Source organism: Apium graveolens, chromosome 5 (genome assembly GCF_009905375.1).
Source record: "Apium graveolens cultivar Ventura chromosome 5, ASM990537v1, whole genome shotgun sequence".
Classification (NCBI taxonomy): domain Eukaryota; kingdom Viridiplantae; phylum Streptophyta; class Magnoliopsida; order Apiales; family Apiaceae; genus Apium; species Apium graveolens.
In genome coordinates, this window is record NC_133651.1 from 95,294,531 (window position 1) to 95,313,118 (window position 18,588).

Sequence of the window (18,588 nt, forward strand, 5' to 3'; positions counted from 1 at the left end):
GGGTTCTTCGACTGAAGATCCCATATGCATATTAGAGATTTCATCGAGATCTGCGACACTTTCAAATTCAACAATGTCTCAGAAGATGCTATTAAGTTGAGGCTTTTCCCATTCTCTCTGCGGGACAAAGCTAAGTGTTGGTTGCATTCTCTACCACCAAGCTCTTTCACTAAGTGGGAAGATCTTGCTCAAAAGTTCCTTACTAAGTTCTTTCATATGGCAAAGACAGCTGCAATCAGGAATGCTCTTATTCAATTTGCGCAGCAGTCTGGAGAGTCTTTGTGTGAGGCTTGGGAGCGATATAAGGAGAAGCTTCGAAAGTGTCCTCATCATGGGATACCTGACTGGATGATCATTAACTACTTTTACAATAGGTTGGGTGCTACTTCTAGACCCATGCTTGATGCAGTATCAGGAGGAGCCTTGTGGTCTAAGAGCTACGATGAAGCTTATGAATTGATTGAACTGATGGCTACTAATGAATACTAGAACCCAACTCAGAGACTACCTCAGGACAAAGTAGCAGGAATTCTGGAAGTAGATGCGGCTACTTCTATAGCTACTGAGCTTAAGGCTTTGACGATGAAGGTGGATTCTTTGGCTAATTATGGAGTTAATCAAATTACTAGTGTCTGTGAACTTTGTGATGGTGCGCATGAGACGGAGCAGTGTGCTATTTCTAGTGAATCAGCTCAGTTCGTGAGCAACTTTCAGAGGTCGCATCAACCAGTTCCATCCACCTATCATCCCAACAACCGTAATTATCCTAACTTCAGCTGGAGCAACACTCAGAATGCGGTACAGCAGTCTTATCAGCAGTATGCTGCAAAGCATTACAACCCTCTGGTTTTCAGCAACCGTAATACGCACCAAGACAACAACTCCAACTGCATCAATCTAATGAAAAAACTGAATTGGAGGAGTTAAGGCTCATGTGCAAAAGCCAAGCGGTGTCTATCAAGACCTTGGAAAATCAAATTGGGCAGATTGCCAATGCCTTGCTGAATCGTCAACCTGGTTCACTCCCTAGTGACATGAAAGTTCCAGGCAAGAAGGAAGCAAAAGAGCAGGTTAAGGAAATTACATTGAGGTCTGGGAAGGTTGCAAATCCTGAAAAATCTCAAGTTTTGGAAGAATGAGTTATGGCTGAGGAAGAAGTGCAGAAGGAAGCAGAACTGGAACCAAGAAAGACTACTGTGGAACACACTCCTCTTGAGGGTAATACAGGGGAGAAACAGATCTATCCTCCACCTTCTTTTCCTAAAAGGCTACAGAAGAAAAAGTTGGATAAGCAGTTTGAGAAGTTTCTAGAGGTGTTCAAGAAACTTCATATCAACATACCTTTCGCTGAAGCTATTGAACAGATGCCTAGCTATGTAAAGTTTATGAAAGGTATTCTCTCTCGGAAAGTGAAGCTTGATGACTTAGAGACCATTTCTCTCATGGAGGAATATAGTGCTATGCTGCAACAGAAGTTGTCTCCGAAGCTTAAAGATCCTCTAAGCTTCACTATTCCTTGCACCATTGGAAACTTGTTGTTCGACAAGTGTTTATATGATTTGAGAGCTAGCATCAATCTGATGCCTTTGTCTATCTTCAAGAAGTTGGATTTACCTGATCCAAAGCCTACTTATATGACTTTGCAGTTGGTTGATCGCTCTATTACATATCCACAAGGCATTGTGGAGGATGTCTTAGTCAAGTTGGACAAACTCATCTTTCCTGCTAATTTTGTAATTCTTGATTTCGAGGAGGATAAAAAGATTCCTATAATCTTGGGAAGACCATTCTCAGCTACTGGCCGAACCTTGATTGATGTGCAGAAGGGCGAGCTCACTATACGAGTACCCGATCAGGATGTGACTTTTAATATGTTCAATGCCATGAAATTCCCTACTGATAATGAGGAGTACTTAAAAGTGGAGTTGGTCAATTCTGTGGTTACTTCAGAACTTGATCAAATGCTAAGGTCTGATGCTTTAGAAAAGGCCTTGTTGGGGAATTCAGATAGTGAAGATGATGAAGGTGATGAACAATTGCAATATTTGAATGCTTCTCCTTGGAAGTGAAGGCTGGATATGCCTTTCGAATCTCTTCAATTGGAGGAGCTGAACAAGTCTCCAAAGCACCTCAAGCCATCTATTGAGGAAACTCCTATACTCGAGCTTAAACCATTGTCTGAACACTTAAGGTACGTGTTTTTAGGTGATGCATCAACTTTTCCTGTTATTATTACATTTGACCTTTCAGGTAGTGATGAGGAAAAGCTCTTAAGAATTCTGAGAGAGTTCAAGTCGGCAATTGGATGGACTATAGCAGATATCAAGAGAATCAGCCCTTCTTATTGCATGCATAAAATTTTGCTAGAGGAAGGTAGCAAGCCTACGATTGAGCAATAAAGGAGGCTGAATCTGATCATGAAAGAAGTTGTGAAGAAGGAAATTCTCATGTGACTAGATGTAGGGATCATTTATCCCATTTTTGACAGTTCTTGGGTGAGTCCAGTTCAGTGTGTGCCGAAGAAAGGAGGCATCACCGTGGTAGCTAATGAAAAGAATGAGCTCATCCCTACTCAAACAGTCACGGGGTGGAGAGTTTGCATGGATTACAAGAAGCTGAACAAGGCCACAAGGAAGGATCACTTCTCTCTTCCTTTTATTGATCAGATGCTTGACAGATTGGCTGGGCATGAGTACTATTATCTTCTGGATGGCTATTTAGGCTATAATCAGATTTGCATTGCTCCAGATAATCAGGAAAAGGCTACTTTCACATGTTCGTTTGGTACTTTTGCCTTCAGAAGAGTTTCTTTTGGGTTGTGTGGTGCACCTGCCCCATTTCAGATATGCATGATGGCTATCTTCTCTGACATGATTGGTCATAATGTGGAGGTATTTATGGATGATTTCTTTGTGTTCGGTGATTCTTTTGATGAGTGCTTGCGAAATCTTGGCACCGTTCTTAAAAGGTGTATTGAGACCAATCTGGTTCTCAACTGGGAGAAATGTCACTTTATCGTGTAACATGGCATTATTATTGGGCACAAGGTCTCTAGTAAGGGTCTTGAGGTGGACAAAGCCAAGGTGGGGGTTATTAAAAACCTTCCTCCACCAATTTATGTTAAGGGAGTCCGCAGCTTTCTTGGTCATACAGGCTTCTATAGGCATTTTATCAAGGACTTCTCTAAAATCTCTAAACCCTTCTGCAATCTTCTAGAGAGAGATGTCCCATTCAAGTTTGATGACGAGTGCCTAGCTGCTTTTGAGATCTTAAAGAAGCGATTAATCATGGCACATGTCATAACTATACCTAATTGGAATGAACCTTTAAATTGATGTATGATGCAAGTGACTATGCAGTTGGAGCAGTTCTTGGGCAGAGGAAGAATAATATATTTCATGTGGTCTACTATGCTAGTAAGACCCTCAATGGTGCTTAAATGAATAATACTACTACTGAAAAGGAGGTATTGGCTATTGTCTATGGTTTTGAGAAATTTTGATCTTATTTGCTTGGGACGAAGGTGACAGTTTTCACTGATCACGCTGCGATTCGCTATATCGTCTCGAAGAAGGACTCGAAGCCTAGATTAATTCGATGGGTTCTTTTACTTCAGGAATTTGAATTAGAGATCAAGGACAGGAAAGGTACTGAGAATCAAGTCATTGATCATCTCTCTCGGTTAGAAGATCCAAGTGCGACTTCACATGATAAGACATTGATAAATGAGTCTTTTCCCGATGAGCAGCTGTTTGGGGTGCAAGAGGAAGAACCGTGGTTCGCAGAAATTGTGAACTACCTTGTGAACAACGTTATGCCTCCAGACATGTCTTCTGCTCAAAGGAAAAAGTTTCTTCATGAGGTGAAGTGGTACATGTGGGATGAGCCATTTTTGTTTAGGCAAGGAGTTGACCAAATCATCAGGAGATGTATTCCGTACAGCAAAACGGGGGGGGGGGGGATCTTGCGAGATTGTCATTTGATTATTTATGGAGGCCACTATGGTGGAGAGAAGACAGCAGCTCGTATCCTTCAAGCAGGATTCTTCTGGCCTATATTGTTTAAGGATGCACATCAATTTGTTTTGAAGTGTGATCAATGCCAGCATGTTGGTAATATGTCCAAGAGGGATGAGATGCCTCTTAATGTGCTTCTCGAGGTTGAGGTCTTCGATGTTTGGGGAATTGACTTCATGGGGCCATTTATCTCATCTTGCAATAATCAGTATATCTGGTTGGTGGTTGATTATGTCTCGAAATGGGAAGTCAAGGCTTTGCCGATGAATGATGCGAAGGTAGTGCTTAATTTTCTTCATAAGCAGATATTCACAAGATTTGGGACTCCAAGAGTCATAATCAGTGACGAGGGATCGCATTTCTGCAATCACAAGTTCACTGCTATGATGCAAAGGTATAATATGAATCATCATATTGCTATAGCCTACCATCCTCAGACTAATAGTCAAGCTGAGGTATCTAATAGAGAGAGATTAAGCGTATTCTAGAGAAAGTTGTATGTCCATCGAGGAAGGATTGGTCTTTGAAGTTGGATGAAGCTGTTTGGGCGTATCGAACGGCATACAAGACTCCGCTAGGCATGTCACCGTTTCAGTTGGTTTATGGTAAGGGATGTCATTTTCCTGTGGAGCTAGAGCACAAAGCGTATTAGGCTTTGAAGAAGTTAAACCTTGATATGGATGCAGCTGGAAAGAAGAGGATGCTTCAATTGAATGAACTCGATGAGTTTCGGCTTCAAGCGTATGAGAACAACAAAATGTGTTAGGAATATGTTGAGAACTTGATGATAAGTTAAATAAAACACCTTAATGGATTTAACTTAGTGTTTTTTTAGCTCTCGATAGATGTTCTAATATAGTCCCGACAGATGATCTTTATAGTCCCGACGGATGACAATTTGACATCCATCGAGAGTGTAGCTTATGTAATAATAAGTTTTGTAGCACATTTCTGCAAACAACAATGTTTTTAGTTGAGTAGATTATGTAGGATTCCTTAATTCATGTTGACTACTAGTTTGATATGCAGATAGGTTGGCTAATTGTAAATATAAGATGTCTTGTAATTCTGCATAAGTGAAATAGAATCAAGTGATAGAAAGACTCCCGACGGATGATCTACAAAGACTCTCGACAGATAATCAACAAGGCTCCCGACGGATGACCAACATAGTCTCGACGGATGATGATATTCAAAATAGCAGTTGGTAGTGACAACACAGTCACATACGTCGGGTGTTTTCAAATAGAATGTGGCAGCCTAATTGCAGGATTTAGAGAACAAAGAAGCATTACCATTTCCATGCAATTATGAAGTTATTCAAAGATGCTGGATAGAGTAATGTAGCAGCATGAAGTTAGACTAGATTAAGTTTTTCTTATTATCTTTTCTTACTATCATATAACTTGGTGATATATAAACCAAGTGTAGCAAGTAGAACAACTAACTGAGTAAGCATTATTTTCAGAGAGATAGAAAAAGCTGTATTTGTTAAGAATTTCTCTATAAGTTTGTAAGTTCTCTTGTAAGCAGTTGTGTGCTATTCAAGCATCATAGAGTTCTCATACTAATATATATCTCTGGTGGATAAGTTCAAATCTACCAAAAAGTTTTAAAGCTTTGTGTTTTATTACTTTGTGTTTTGATTTCAATTCAAGTTTCATTCCGCACTTCTTGCAAAATCAAACACTGTTATATAGATTAAGTAAGAACAATTTTAAAATCAGAAAAAGGAGCCAGAATTACATTCAACCCCCCCCCTGTAATTCTTGTTGCATTTCCTGGGAATAATAATTGATATCAAAGCAAGCTCTTGAAGTACAAAGAGTGTAAAGATCACAACAATCAACAAGATGAACAAAACGGATGTTGGAGTGAAAATTCCATTTATGGACAAAGACAACTATCACCACTGGAAGGTGAAGATGCACCTACATCTTCTCTCTTAAGATGAAGCTTAAGAGGTCGTCATGTCCCTATGAGAGCTACTACAGGGAATGAACCATCAGTTCCAAAGCCTAGACATGAATAGTTGATCCAGACATTGAGCAAGTCAGGAAAGATAAAAGGCCAAGAATATACTGTTTAATGGTGTTGATGGTGATATGTTTGACAACTTTATAAACTGTAAAACAGCTAAAGAGGTTTGGGACACCATTCAAATTATTTGTGATCGTACTGAGCAAGTCAGGGAGGACAAGATGCAACTCTTGATTCAGCAATATGAGCATTTTCACTGTGAAGAAAGTGAATCTCTCATTGACATTTTCAGTAAATTTCAAAAACTACTGAATGCTCTCAAGCTGCATGGAAGGGTCTACCAAACCAAAGACTCAAACCTTAAGTCCCTTAGATCTCTGCCCAAGGAATGGAAGCCAATGACAATCTCATTAAGAAATTCTCAAGACTACAAGGAATTCTCCTTGGAGAGACTGTATGGTATCCTGAAAATCTATGAGCTTGAAATAAAGCAAGATGAAAGGATGGAGAAAAGAAGAAAGAAAGGAGGATCCATTGCACTTGTTGCTGAACAAGAGAAGGAAAAGGAGATGAAGGTTGAAGCTGTGGAATCTGCATCAAACTCAAGGGTCTGTGAGAGCAAGGATAAAGGGTTGGTAACTGAAAATGAAGAACAGTTGAGCCAAGATGACATAGATGATATAGATGAGCATCTAGAATTCTTATCCAGAAGATTTTCCAAGCTCAAATTCAAGAAGAATTTTGGAGCAGCTAAGCCAAATAGAAACATGGTTGACAAGTCTAAATTCAAGTGTTTCAAATGTGGCTTAGCAGGTCATTTTTCTAGTGAGTGTAGAAAGTATGATTCTAGCAAGAAGAAGTTTGAACCTATTGATTATAAGCAGAAATAATTTGATTTTCTCAAGCAAAAGGAAAGGGATTTCATTACACAAGAAAATGATTGGGATGCAGATGGATTGGATGAAGATGAGGAAACAAACTATGTCAATCTAGCCCTAATGGCCAAATAAGATGAAACAGAGACCCGTTCATCAAGCAATCAGGTAATCACAACTAACATATCACATTGATCTAAAGCTGAGTGTAATGATGCAATAAATGACATGTCTACTGAAATATATCACCTGCGTGTTACTTTTAAGTCTCTCACCAAAGAAAACCATAAAACTAAGGAGAACAATGTGTTTTTAAGTGAGAGGAATAATATGCTAGAGACTCAGTTCATTGAGTTTGAAAAATTGAAATTAGAATGCAAGGTTGCTAAGGATGAACTAACGGAATCCTTAAAGAAAGAGGAGATTTTAAGAAAGCAACTTGAATGAGAACATGAAGTGATTAAGGCATGAAAATCATCTAGAGATGTCCATGCTCAAATCTCTAAGGTTCAAGGTATAGAGTCTTTTTGTGATGCAGCATGGAAAAAGAATAAAGAGAAGCTTGATTCCAACTTGGTTGAAGGACTTTCAACAGATGTGGACTCGACGGATGATGAAAATTATCTGTCGAATAATCAAAAGGATTATCCGTCGAAAGACAATGAGCCCCATCCGTCGAATGTCAGTAAGCCAGTTAGCAAAGCTAAGCTAGCTACGTTGAATGATAAATATGGATCAGTTTCTAAAAACTTTGTTCCAAGAGAATTAAGTCAAGTGAGGAAAGAAAAGAGAGTTAATGTTGGGCATCTGTCTATCAAGCAATTGAATGACAAATTAGAATAGATTGAGGTTAAAACAGAATTAAAAAGGAAAAACAATAGAAATGGGAAGGTAGGGATTAACAAATATAACAAATAGACACCTGATAAATATGCTCCAAGAAAAAACAATGTTAAGTATGATAATGTTAATCATTTGTCTGTTAATTACAAACTTGTTATGCCTACTCCCATGTTTGCACCTTCTTCTTTTCCCAACATGACTGCCACGTCTGCAATGCCTACGAATGTTTTGCCTGCACAGAATATGAATGCACAGTTTGCTAATATGCAATTTGTTAGTGTTTGTGCCCTAGAGACAACACTATGATGTTTTAGTTTAACACATTAGGATTATTAATGTTTATGTTATATCGATTATTCCCTTTATATTTTATTAATTCTTAATTTACTGCGATATAAATGTTAGATTAATAAATGTCCTTTGAATATGATATGCAATTCTATATCTCTAATTACGTGACTTAGAAATAAGATTATGAGAATAGTATCAATATTTCTAAAGGTCCCCAGTCGAGTATTATTATTAAGGGACAATAATAATGCATTAAGACTAGTGTGTTTGTTGACTGATGATCACATTTCATTGATCATAGGTATAGTGATACTAATGTCAAAGACACATGAAGATGTACATGTACATGGTGCTGGACAGACCCAATGTGAGATTCTACAGTCTGTTGTGTCATAAGTAATTCTCACAGTGATAATGATGTTATGGTCCTTAGACCTGAAGTTATTATATTTCTATACGAGAATTAATATACATTGATTCCACTAAAAGTTATCCTTGACCGGGTAATGATAAAAGTGGACATTGGGTTTATTATGAATCGTATGAGAACTATGAATGATCTAGATGGGATTTAACCCTCCTATTTTAGGAGTGATATTATTGGCCTCTTGTGTGAGCTAGACTACGAAATGCGTGACCACGCTCAAATGTTGATTTGATATGATAGTCTACTCATTGATCAAGGAAACATGGATTAAACATTGATGAGGATGACACATTACATGCCTCTAGTTTAATCTATAATATGTGGTTAAAGGGATTATATTACATTGTACATTATTCACGAAAGGTTTAATCGATCACCGATTTAATTACTATTATTTGGGTAGCAATGATGTATTACTAGATGCCGCTCATTGTTTATGATTTTAAATTAGATTTAAAATTCGTTGCCAATGTAATAATAACCTATAGGCTCACACACAAAAAATTCTTGAAAGATTATTTAATTTAAATTGGATTTAAATTAAATTAAAGTAATTTGAATTAATTATAATATTAATTAAGTTTGACTTAATTAATTAGATAAATAATGATATTCAAATTTACTAATATTAAATATGAAATTTGTTTGTTTAATAAATTAAGTGAGACTTAATTATAATACAAATAGGAATTTCAAATTAATAATAACTCCTAATTAGTTAAGAGCTATAATTCATTTTTCTACTCTCTATATAATATCTCTTGTGTGGCTGATTTTATGAAGCAAGACTTTTACTAAAACCCTAGCCACCAAGGGAGAAGATGGAGAGAGCAAGAAGAAATGAGTTTGTGCTAGTACACATTCAATCCTTGAGTTCAAGTACTCGTGTGGATATCGATAGAGCGTACATCGCGAGAGCGGGATGCGTGGTGATTGAACAAGCTTTGGATCTCCATTAGTCAACCAATTTGTAAAGCTTCTTAAGGTAAACAATACCTACGAATTAAATATCTATTTTTCGCATGGATCATGCGGTGGGTTTCGAAAATTCTGGGTTTTCACGTTTTTAATTACTGTTTCCATTGCGTTTATGTGCTCGAAACCCATCAATGGCATCAGAGCTACTTGCGAAAGGTTTTTAATTTGTTTATGTGTTTACTGGTTTTATAATGATGACATGTATACAATATTCCATGACTGTTATGTATGCGATTTTGTATATTTTACATGTTGTTATATTTATATGTGCATATGTATATATATGCTTTGAATATATGATATTCATGAGAGTTGTATAAACATATGATGATTATATAATCTATATATACTGATATATATATATATATTTTTGTATTTGTTCTTATAATATGAATCGTATTTGATATGATTCTGAATCGGATGCAGCGGATTTTCTGAAATCTGTGTCTGGTGTCCAATTTTGGCAAATAAATATGCTATTTTATATTAAATCGAGCGTCTGAACGAAACTGATGGCATAAGCCATCACCGACTCGTCTGTAAGGCGCTTGACTCCGTTTATACCCTATAATCTGTGATTTATTGTTATCAAATTTAATTTCGAATTTTCTCATTTTTTCCATATTTGGTTTTTCTTATTGAATAATGATGGGTATGATAGGTTAATGGTTTTGGTTTATTAAATACGGCTTGCTTGTCGTTTAATCTTGTAATTTTTAAATCTCGAATGTAACTCGAGTTCTTCTTGTAAGTTCATTAGATTAGTTTTTGTATTTCATTCTTGTAATGTACATGGAGACATGAAGATTTGAAGATCAAGGGTAATCTCACATGGAGACCATCAAAGGAAGCAATACAAGAAAGAAGACATGCAATAGTTAGCCTGTATTTATTTTTCACCTTAGATTGACCTAGATCTTTGTCATTAGCTTGATGAAGATCACATAGGATAAATCCATAACCAACCACGTTTATTTATTGCACTTTACATATATATGAGCATATGATGAATGTATGTGTGGAGTAGTTTATAAAGATGCATGCTTAATTAGATTAAGGATGTATGTATTAGATACGACACCCATGCCATGCTTTCTAAACAAAATAAAATTTGTAATGACTCAAGATTTTAAAATGAACAAACAATTATGAGATTCTCGTGTTTATGAAACACGGAATAAAATATAACTTTTCTTTATTTTTGATATGGGGCGATTTTGTCAAAAGCGAGTTCTTTGAACTTGTAAGGTTGTGGGTTTTAAGCGAGACCGTTGTAACTCCCTCACTACCTGGAAATCAAACCATTGATGAATATTGATTTGAAGTATTTTATTCAAGGAAAAATTGGGAATCTCTTTATGATGGGATCATGATCGTTTTAAATTAACAAAACCCTAAAGTTAATATTAAGTTGATCAGATGCCTTCGAATGAGTCCAATGCGTTAACCCCTAGATCGACTAGGAGTGGGTTCACCAAAGCGAAGTACTCCCATCTATCGTGGGAGATGTGTTGAAGTATATTGATACTTTTGACTATTGGGTTTGACTTAACTAAGTTACCACAATAGGATTGTGAACTTAGAGGTATAGAGTTTGGCGAGATTTATTAGATAAATATGAACAAATGTTATTCCACCAAGCTATCCAAGAGTTATATAGTTGATATAATTGATAAATGTTGTCTACCTAAATAATCATGTTTTAGGAGAAAAGTCAAAGATGATCTAACGCATGGTGAAATATGCATCTTGGATCACTAGAAAGGATATAGAAGATATTCTTTCAGAATTAATAGTTAGGGCTATTGATTTGATAAAAATAGTGGGAGATATATATTGTGTATATATATATATGAATAATCACTTGAACATAATTTAATGATCATCTGTAGACTAAGTCATTTTATGCACTTTAATATTGTAGATATCAAATGACAAATAACACAAATAACTTCTCTATGTAATAGTCCTTGAGAAGGATAAGATGACATGAAATAATTTCCTCGATTGACATGGGAACTTAAGGATTGTCCTCAGGTTCAAGGATGTCACTCAAACCCCTCCCTTATTTCTTCTAGCTGAGAATGAAACATGTGCTTAACAAAATGCTTACCAGAAGCAAATTAATCATGCAACTGATGTTTCATGTGTCATACTTGTAATTATGAGTGCTGAGCTTTAGAAGCAACAAGAACATAATGATGCTTATGATATGATTGAGCAACTTCAAAAGATGTTTGAAGGATAGGCTCGTCAGAAAGATTTGACAATAATAAGGCACCATACTTTTACATTAATGGGAGAATCATATCCGGTTGGACCACATGTTCTAAAGGTGATAGGCATATGTACCTTGATATTTTGGGTTTCAAGAATGGTCTAGAGACTCAGCTTGATTTTATCAAACGATCTTTGAACAACTTCTATTCTCAGTTTGTTAAGAACAAAAGAAATGAGATAGACAGAACACTCACTGAGTTGTTAAGCATGTTTAGAACTGTTGAAAATAACACGGTAAAGGCATGAATTACGTCCATATAGATGATGTACATATGAAATGCAAATGGAAAGGGAAACTGGACAGGCAAGGTGAAGATTTGATCTTATTCGGTGCCAAACCAAAGTCCAATCCCAAAGGGCTTTTGAAGCCTAATAGTGGTGTTGCTAAAGGAGATGAGTGTCATTTCTGTGGAAATAATTGGATGAATGGAAGTTAAATTATCGAGCTTATTTGGAAGATCTAAAGAAGAAGACTAGAAATGGTCAAGCTTCAGGTATAGGGTTAGAATTGGTTCAAAAGTTGTTGCTCTAGTTGAAGGAACTCGATACCTAATTTTTCCCATAAGGCGAGATTGAGAACTTGATAAATTATTATTATGTGCCTGCCTTTAGCGGATACATTAAGTCAATTTCTTATCAGGACAAGAAAGGTTTTCTTTTTAATTAAATAAACAATAGTTGTTTATTCTATTTTAATGATAAGACTTATAATGTTGCACAATTAGTTAACAATTTATATGTTCTAAGTTGACTCAAATCAAACATTACCTCTACCATTATCGTTAAACCATATTAATGAGAAACACATTTCTGAGTTACATATAGATGAATACTTGGATAAGTTTGATTTTGAATTATACGGAAGATGCGAACTTTGTCTCATTGGCAAAATGACTAAAGCTTCTTTTACCTGATCAGGTGAAAGGGCCATCGAACGATTATGCCTTATACATAATGATCTACGTGGTCGAATGTGTATGATGGCAAAGGGGGCTTATACTACTTCATAACATTTACTGATGATTTCAATATATATGGATATGTGGTTCTTATGAAGAACAAATCTGATTCTTTTGAAATGTTCAAAGAATATAAGGCCGAAGTAGAAAAGAAAATAAGGGAAAAGTATAAAAGTTTTATGGTCAGATCGTGGAGGAGAATACTTAAACCTCAATTTCAAGAGTTTCTTGAAGGAGTGTGATAGTGTATCATAACTTACTCCTTCTGGAACACCTCAATGGAATAGAAATTCTGAGAGGAGAAATCGTACCTTGTTGGACATAGTGCGATCGATGATGAGTCAAGTGGATCTTCCATTTAGTTTCTAGGGTTATGCTCTAGAAACGGCTGCATATACACTTAACCAAGTTCCGACGAAAGCGGTTCAAAATACTCCATATGAGATATAGAGTGATGAATGTCATAGCATGTCATTTATAAAAATTTGGGGACGTGAAGCGTTTGTACGTTTAGCCTCTGACAAGCTTGGACCAAAATTAGATAGATGTTATTTTGTGGGATATCCAAGTGAGACTAGGGTATAGTTTTATAATCCTTTCAAGAACAAAGTGTTCGTTGGCCGGGCCACTGTATTTATGGAGGGATAACTACTTTCTAAGAAAATCAGTGGGAGGATAATACATCTCGATAAAGATTGAGAACCAAATGATAACATTGAACCAGAGTTGGAATAAGATCAGGATGTACATCAAAATGTTGAAAGTAATCCTGTTCAGGAAACATAGGTTATTTGTAGATCTATTAGGATTCACCCTGAGTCCGGGAGAAATTATGAATTTATTTTGTCTCAAAATGGTGATATGATGCTTACGGATAATGATAAATCCTCTCACCTACCAAGATGCTATGAATCGCCCAGACTCCGAGAGATAGCCGAAGGCCATGAAATCCGAGATGGAATCCATGTATCAAAATAAAGTATTGACTTTAGTTGATCCACTTGAAGGGGTAAAACCTATAGGGTGCAAGTGGGTTTTCAAGAAGAAAACTGACATGGATGGTAAAGTACAGACCTATAAGGTGCGACTAGTGGCAAAATGTTTCAAACAAATTCATGGTATAGACTATGATGAGACTTTTTCACCAGTTGCTATGGTCAAGTCCATCAGGATTTTGTTAGCAATAGTTGCTTACTTTGACTATGAGATTTGGCAAATGAATGTCAAAACTGCTTTCTTATATTGGAGCCTTGAAGAGGATGTATATATGATACAACCTGAGGGTTTTATCGATACAAAGTTTGCTAAGATAATTTGTAAGTTGCTTTTATCTATTTATAGATTGAAGCAAGCCTCAAGGAGAATGAATATTCATTTTAATAAAATGGTTAAAGAGTTTGGCTTTATTCAAAATGAAGATGAACCATGTGTTTGCAGGAAGGTTAGTGAGAGCCATGTGACATTTCTAGTATTATATATAGATGACATATAACAGATATGGAATGACATACCTTCTCTTACAGGCTGTTAAGACTTGGTTGATAAATAATTTCTCGATGAAAGACTTAGGCGGTGCCGCCTATATATTAGGGATCAAGATCTATAGAGATAGATTGAAGAGATTAATCTACCTAGTCGGAGTACATACATTGATAAAGTATTATATCATTTTATGATGCAAGAGACAAAGAAAGGATATGTTTCGATGTCTCATGAGATAGTGATCTCAAAAGATAATTTCCCCCTAAATCATTAGATGATAAGGGCTGTTTGAGAAAGTTCCAGATGCGTCAGCAATTGGATCTATAATGTGTACAATGATATGTATTTATCCTGATGTTTCGTATGCTTTGAGCATGACGATCAGATACCAGTATAATCCAGGTGAGGGTCACTAGATAGTTTTCAAGAATATTCTTAAGTACTTAAAGAGGACTAAAGATTTATTTTTGGTATATGGAGAAGATAGGGAACTGGTTGTAAAGGGTTACACTAATACTAGTTTCTGAACCTAATTTTTGAACAGACAAGGATGATTACGATTTTATGTCTATTTTGTGTTTTATCTAGATATAATTGATGTTAGCTCGAATAGTTCACAGCAAGAACATTGATGATTCTATCAAAGGTGAATATATTGATATTTTTGAAATAGCCGTGGAGACTGTTTAGGCATGTCCTTAGGCAATATCACCTTATTAATTAGATTAATGATTAAGGAGATATAAAAGTAAAGTGCATATTATGATAGTATTGCAGACCCACTGACTAAGGCTTTGAAGTAGTAGAAGTACGATGGTCATACTAGTTCCATGAGTATTAGATACATGGGTGATTGGCTCTAGTGCAAGTGGGAGATTGTTAGTGTTTGTGCCCTAGAGACAACACTATGATGTTTTAGTTTAAGACATTAGGATTATTAATGTTTATGTTTTATCGATTATTCCCTTTATAATTTATTAATTCTTAATTTACTGTGATATAAATGTTAGATTAATAAATGTCCTTGGAATATGATATGCAATTCTATATCTCTAAGTACGTGACTTAGAAATGAGATTATGAGAGTTGAATCAATATTCCTAAAGGTCCCTAGTCGAGTATTATTATTAAGGGACAATAATAATGCACTAAGACTAGTGTGTTTGTTGACTGATGATCACATCTCATTGATCATAGGTATAGTGATACTAAAGTGAAAGACACAGGCTGATGTACATGTACATGGTGCTGGACAGACCCGATATGAGATTCTACATGTCTGTTGTGTCATAAGTAATTCTCACAGTGATAATGATGTAATGGTCCTTAGACCTGAAGTTATTATATTTTTATACGGGAATTAATATACATTGATTCCATTAAAAGTTATCCTTGACCGGGTAATGATAAAAGTGGACATTGGGTATATTATGAATCAAATGAGAAATATGAATGATCTAGATGGGATTTAACCCTCCTATTTTATGAGTGATATTATTGGCCTCTTGTGTGAGCTAGACTACGAAATGCGTGGCCACGCTCAAATGGTGATTTGATATGATAGTCTACTCATTGATCCAGGAAACCTGGATTAAACATTGATGAGGATGACACATTACATGCCTCTAGTTTAATCTATAATATGTGTTTAAAGGGATTATATTATATTATACATTATTCACGAAAAGTTTAATCTATCACTGATTCAATTATTATTACTTGGGTAGCAATGATGTATTACTAGATGTCGCTCATTGTTTACGATTTTAAATTAGATTTAAAATTCGTTGCCAATGTAATAATAACCTAGAGGTCACACACAAAAAATGCTTGAAAAATTATTTAATTTAAATTGGATTTAAATTAAATTAAAGTAATTTGAATTATTTATAATATTAATTAATTTTGACTTAATTAATTAGATAAATAATGATATTCAAATCTACTAATATTAAATATGAAATTTATTTGTTAAATAATTAAGTGAGACTTAATTATAATATAAATAGGAATTTTGAATTAATAATAACTCCTAATTAGTTAAGAGTTATAATTTATTTTTCTACTCTCTATATAATATCTCTTGTGAAACTGATTTCAGGAAGCAAGACTTTTACTAAAACCCTAGACACCAAGGAAGAAGATGAAGAGGGCAAAAAGAAACGAGTTTGTGCTAGTACACATTCAATCCTTGAGTTCAAGCATTTGTGTGGATACCGATAGAGCGTAGATCGCGAGAGCAGGATGCGTGGTGATTGAACAAGCTTTGGATCTCCATTAGTCAACCAATTTGTAAAGCTTCTTAAGGTAAACAATCTGATCTACAAATTAAATATCTATTTTTCGCATGGATCCTGCGGTGGGTTTCGAAAATTTTGGGTTTTCACATTTTTAATTACTGTTTCCGTTGCGTTTATGTGATCGAAACCCTTCACAATTTGCACCTAATCCTTATTATTCTGCATTTAGTATGCCTCAAATTCCATTTAGCATGCCTTACTAGAATAACATGTTTGCAAACAGCATGCCTTTTTATGTAAACCAAAATGTGCATGATAATTCTGCTTCAATGAACAGTTTCAAAGGTCCAACTCAAATGACAAAGGATGAATCTGAAATACCTAAGTCAAATGAGGTCAAACCTAAGAAACCAAAGAAAAAGGCTAACAAGGCAGGACCCAAGGAAACTTGGGTACCAAAATCAACTTGATTTGATTTGATGTGTGCAGGGAAATAGAAAGAATTTTTGGTATCTAGATAGTGGTTGCTCAAGGCACATGACTGGAGATTCTACCCTGCTCACTGAGTTCAAGGAAAGAGTTGGCCCAAGTATCACTTTTGGAGATGACAGCAAGGGTTATACTGTGGGATATGGCTTGATTTTAAAGGATAATGTCATCATTGAAGAGGTTGCCCTAGTGAATGGACTCAAGCATAATCTGTTGAGTATCAGCCAGCTCTGTGATAAGGGCAACTCGGCCACTTTCAATTATGAAGCCTGTGTTGTGACCAACAAGAAGAGCAACAAAGTAGTTTTCACTGGAGTTAGAAAATGAAATGTGTACCTAGCTGATTTCAACTCATCAAATGCAGAATCAGTAACTTGTCTTCTCAGTAAAGCAAGTCAAGATGAAAGTTGACTATGGCACAAGAAGCTGTCCCATCTAAACTTCAAGACCATGAATGAGCTAGTCAAGAAAAATTTGGTTAGAGGTATTCCTCAAGTGGAGTTTTCAAAGGATGGATTGTGTGATGCCTGCCAAAAGGGAAAACAGATTAAAGCATCATTTAAGAAAAAGCTTGATTCAACAATTGAAGAACCTTTGCAACTATTACATATGGATCTGTTTGGACCAGTCAATATGTTGTCCATCTCTAAGAAAAGATATTGCCTAATAATTCTAAATGATTTCTCAAAGTTCTCTTGGACATATTTTCTAAAATCCAAAAATGAAGCTAGTGAAATCATTATCAATCACATAAGGCAAGTCAACAATCATCCTGACCTCAAAGTAAGAAGAATCAGGAGTGACAATGGAACTGCGTTCAAGAATTCTGTGATGAGACTATTTTGTGAAGAGAATGGGTGTTAGGACCGATATTTTGTGTGATATTATTTACAAACTCTGTATAATATTATAGCCAATTATAAATATACTTAATGATTGTACGTTTGTGTGAATGGAATTTGCTGCATTATAAATTGCTTTATGTAGTATATTAATTTTTTCAAAGCAAGAGTTTTATTAATTGCCCTTATTTTTTATTTATAAAGAATATTCTATACCTTGGAAAATTATCTTTTAAGAATTATTTCACTCACAAATTTCAAAAGTTATCTCATAAAATTTCTAAAAATCCAAGTTATTTTATGGTACAATTTTTATAATTTTTGAACTTTTATTTTATTTTATAAAAATAAATCTTTGAAAATTAGTTGCTTAGTAATTAGCAAATTACATGGAAACCCTTGCATGCAAATACTCTTCCATTCAACTAAAGGGCAAAGAAGACATTTCCAACCCCACTAACTCACATTTTGTTAGCCAAATTACCTTCTTGACCTTGCATGCAAAATGACCTAACTATGTTGGACGGTTACTCTTGTAAATTCTCATTTTCACTCTCTTCTTTTAGTCAATCAAAAGCATAAAACCAAGCACAAAATGAGAGGATCATTTCATTCACTCCACACTCCACCCTCACCTCACCTCATTCCCCTCCCTCTCGGCTCCTTCCTCTCGGCTTTTTGGCTGAAGCCCTACCCCCCCCCCCTTTTCTTCATTCTTCATTCAAGCACCTAACTTCCATTCAAGTAAATGGTACTTCCTATATCTTGATCATATATAATCCAAAGAAGTTTGAGTAAAAGGTTTAAGTTTTGATCTTGCATGGCATAGTTTTAGTTGGAACTCAAAGTATAATTTTGATTCTCATGGATTTAAGGTTGTATTATT

At 35.5% G+C, this 18,588-nt stretch overlaps 1 non-coding gene across 1 annotated transcript; it reads right to left on the reverse strand.

Moving 5' to 3' along the window:
• Positions 1 to 231: 231 nt before the first annotated feature.
• Positions 232 to 338, reverse strand: LOC141663301 (small nucleolar RNA R71). Its single transcript, XR_012551380.1, has one exon. It is a non-coding gene; the product is annotated as a small nucleolar RNA R71 (small nucleolar RNA).
• Between the last annotated feature and the right edge of the window lie 18,250 nt (positions 339 to 18,588).